Source organism: Lactuca virosa, chromosome 5 (assembly GCF_052849685.1).
Source record: "Lactuca virosa cultivar CGN04683 chromosome 5, Lactuca_virosa_CGN04683_v6, whole genome shotgun sequence".
Classification (NCBI taxonomy): domain Eukaryota; kingdom Viridiplantae; phylum Streptophyta; class Magnoliopsida; order Asterales; family Asteraceae; genus Lactuca; species Lactuca virosa.
The window spans coordinates 133472221-133476910 of NC_136430.1; positions in this window are offsets into that span (position 1 = coordinate 133472221).

Sequence of the window (4690 nt, forward strand, 5' to 3'; positions counted from 1 at the left end):
CCTAGCCTTAATATTTCATATTGGGTGTTATATTAAGGTGTCACACCCCCAAATCGGAACGGAGGAAACGTTCGGGGGTGGAGGACGTCATGTGTAGTATCACAACAACTATATCATAGCGATCATAGTAAACACAACCAAACATTGAATACATATATGAAAAAGTTTTACATCTATTTGACTCTTGTTTTCATACATCCAAAGTATAAACAAAAGAAAAAGACGTGACTATATGCGCTTCGTCTTCTCAAAACTCCAGGAGGTACCTGTCTACTGATTTCCTGAGAATACAAGCAGTTTTGAAAGAGTATCAGCATAAAGCTGGTGAGTTCATAAGCGATGTTTTGTAGTGAAAACTTGTTGATGAATCTTGTAAAATGTTCGTATGTTTCCAAGAAAATCAAATATTTCCTTTAGTGAAAGTAAGGTAATTCCAGTTCCTTCTTTGAATGTTTGTCACGATATCCTTTGTAGTATAAAACATATTAGTTTATATGCTTGGTTACTATGAGTATGTATAGTATGATGAATTCTGTATGAAAAACCTCTATGTAGAATGTTCTGTTTGAAAACCCTGGCTACCACCAGTATGTATAGTATCTTCTGTTTGAAAACCCTGGCTACCACCAGTATGTATAGTATGTTCTGTTTGAAAACCCTGGCTACCACCAGTATGTATAGTAGTCTTATTATTTAAATAAAACCGTGTATTGTATCTCTAGAATCCCCCAATGTAATGTATAATAGTTCTATTAATTAAAACAAAACTAATGAAGAATGAAATCTCGTAAACAAAGTTTAGTTTATACTTATTGTGAGTCGTATAACCATGTTTGATATGTCCTAGTGACCTTTACGACGTTCTTCAAGTGTCGGTTAAATGACATTTGTCACCCCAGGCATGCCTGCCTAACTGTAGCTAGCAGTTCAGGTGTGGGATTGTCAATCCCGAATAGATATATCCACAAATCTCACGCTCTCCCTCCAGGAGACTCTGGTTATACTATGATAGGATTTAATTCAGTACACCCAAGGGTACAGTTTCGAAGTAGAGTCTCACAATTCTGTATAATCTAGTTTACATGTAATTCTGTATTGTTCTCTTGTATTTGAATCCGTAGAATACTGTATAAGGTAATAATTATACTTAAATAATTATTAAGTGTGTACTCTTGTAGTACTGTATATCATAAACTAAATTTGTCATGGTTTTTATGATTAGTAGTGTATAACTCCGAATTCATAAAAGCTGTGTATTGAAAACCCCAAACTATACCTATTATAGTTTGCATGTATATTGTGTAGTTGGTGTGAATATTGATCTGAAAACTATGCAACTATGGTTGTAAGTAGAAAACGTCCCTTATGCTCAACATAGTACAAAAAGGGATAAAATATCTAAATATTTTATAAACATGAAAATCGTTTGTCTGCATCAATTGCATAAGTTTTATACTTGTTAAAAATCCTTTTGTATTAGTTCACAAAATCATTTGTGTTTGGCTTGTATTCCCCCCTGAAAACGTTTAAAAATCATAAAAGCGTAGGGGTATGAACTCACAGTTAGTTGTGTACAAGCGTCGAATCAATGAACTGAAATGAAGACCCTCGAGTTGTAGTATGGCACTTAACAAAATCCTAATAACAGTTAAATACATAAATGTATCTAAATTAGCGATTTCGTTAGATAAGGTGTTAGGAAAACACTTGCTTTCGGTTAAGAAATGTTACCGGGACTTGATCGAATCGAGGAAAGTGGGTTTTCAGACAAATGCACCACTTAAAAGTGTGTACGGCCGTGAATGGGATTTACGGCCGTGAACAGGGTTTACGGCCGTAAACCCTCTTTACGGCCGTGAACAGGGTTTACGGCCGTGAACTGTCTCTTGAAGGGTTTATGGCCTTTGAAGATTCGATGAGTGTACGGCCGTAAACGGGTTTACAGCCTTTGAAGATATGAAGATATGAAGTGTGTAAGGCCGTAAAATCAAGAACACAGATGCTGATTTCGACGTGAAACATGCTCTAGATGCTCCGAAATGACTCCCAATGGTGATTCTCGATGATTTCCGGAAGAATAAGGGTGTTTTAGGTGTTTTAGGTGTTTACGGTCAAGAGTTTAGAGAGAGAAGGAGAGAGTTTTCGGCCAGCAAAGTCTAAATGAAGGGTAGGGACTCCTATTTATAGGGGTCTTCGTGGTCGGTGGTGGGGGTCCACCCGACGCTGGCCGTAAACGAGTGTACAGCCGTACACGGGTTTACGGCCGTAAACTCACTAAGGCCGGAAATTGTTGATATTTCGAGAGATTCGGGTTTTCGCGTGATTTGGTTCCAACTCGCATATATAAATTTAATTATATAAAACTAGATGACTTTCTAAATCAAGAAGTTTGACGGAAAATTAATAAAATTCAAATTTTATTAACGGACATCGTATAACAGAAACGGAAAAAGTTTCAGGTTGTCACATCATCCCCCCGTTAGAGGGAATTTCGTCCCGTAATTCAGACACAGAATACCAATCATGGACTCGGAAATAGATGAGGGTACTTTTGTTTCATTGATTCTTCGCGCTCCCAAGTGAATTCAGGCCCCCGCTTGGCATTCCAGCGAACCTTCACTATCGGGATGCGGCTTTATTTCGTTCATTTGACTTCCCGATCCATGATTTCTACGGGTTCTTCCATGAAGTGTAAGCTGTCGTCTAATTCGATCTCATCGAGAGGTATTACAAGTGTCTCATCGGACAGACACTTCTTTAGGTTCGACACGTGGAAGACGGGATGTACGTTGCTAAGTTCTCGTGGTAGGCGAAGTTTGTATTCTACGGGACCGATCCTGGCGAGGATCTCGAATGGTCCAATGTATCTTGGATTTAGCTTTCCATGCTTTCCGAAGCATATCATGCCCTTCCAGGGTGAGACCTTCAGGAGAACACGATCACCAAACTGGAACTCCAAGGGTTTTCGTCTCTTATCGGCGTAGCTCTTTTGTCTATCTCTTGACGCTTTTAGTCGTCCCCGGATTTGTACGATCTTTTCAGTAGTATCTCGGATGATTTATGGGCCTGTGAGAGTGCTATCGAGGACTTGACCCTTGACTGGCTGCGTGTCACCTACCTCAGCCCAGCACAGAGGGGATCTGCACTTACGGCCATAGAGGGCTTCGAACAGCGCAGCCTTGATGCTGGTATGGTAGCTATTGTTGTAGGAAAATTCGACCAAGGGTAAATGAGTGTCCCACGACATGCCAAAGTCGATGATGCAGGCTCTCAACATATCTTCCAATGTTTGAATGGTCCTCTCACTCTGCCCATCTGTTTGTGGATGATAAGCAGTGCTCATATCCAGCTTAGTTCCAAGAGCCTTCTGCAGTGACTGCCAAAATCTCGAGGTAAACCTGCTATCTCGATCGGAGATAATGGATACAGGCACACCATGAAGGCATACTATCTCTCGAATGTAGATTCATGTCAGTCTCTCCATTTTGAAGTTTTCTTTGATTGGTAGGAAGTGGGCGGATTTAGTCAGTCGATCGACAATTACCCAGATTACGTCGTGCCCACTCGGAGATCTGGGTAACTTAGTGATGAAATCCATTGTCATCCTTTCCCACTTCCACTCAGGTATTTCTGGCTGCTGAAGTAGACCTAAGGGCTTTTGATATTCTACCTTCACCTTGGCGCAAGTCAAGCACTTGCTCACGAAGGTAGCGATTTCTGCTTTCATGTTCGGCCACCAATAGAGTTGTTTGAGATCCAGATACATCTTATCTGAACCTGGGTGAACGGAGTATTTAGTCTTGTGAGCTTTGTTCATGACAACCTCCATGAACCCGCCGTACTTCGGGGTCCAGATCTGGTTCATGAAATAGTAAACTCCGTCTCCCTTGACCTCTAAGTTCCTTTCCATTCCTCTCAAGGCTTCATCCGGCATGTTTTCCGGTTTTAAGGCTTCCTGCTGAGCCTCTCTGATTTGTGCGGATAATTGGGAATGGATGGTCATAGTTAGTGTCTTCACTCTGCGACCGGAATACTCCTTTCGGCTGAGGGCATCCGCTACCACATTGGCTTTGTCGGGATGGTAGCGTATTTCACACTCGTAATCACTGAGTAGCTCTACCCATCGCCGCTGCCTCATGTTTAACTCTTTCTGATCAAAGATATGTTGTAGGCTCTTATGGTCGGTGAAGACAGTGCACTTGGTTCCGTAGAGATAGTGTCTCCAGATCTTTAACGCGAAGACCACCGCTCCCAACTCTAGATCGTGAGTTGTGTAATTGACTTCGTGTGTTTTCAGCTGTCTCGAGGCATAGGCAATAACCTTTCCTCGCTGCATGAGCACACAACCTAGGCCCTGATTAGATGCATCACAGTAGACAACTAAGTCCTCCGTCCCTTCGGGAAGGGACAAGATAGGTGCGCTGCATAGGGCCTGCTTCAATGTTTGAAACGCAGTGTCTTGCTTTTCTCCCCAACTAAAGGTTACGCCCTTCTGTGTCAGGGTGGTTAAAGGCTTAGAGATTTTGGAAAAGTTCTGGATATACCTGCGATAATAGCCAGCGAGACCCAAGAATTGACGGATTTCTGTGGGCGTCTTCGGTGCTGACCAATTCTCAATCGCTTTGATCTTGGAAGGGTCCACATGTATGCCTTCCTCGCTAACCACGTGACCAAGCAAGGTTACTTTTCT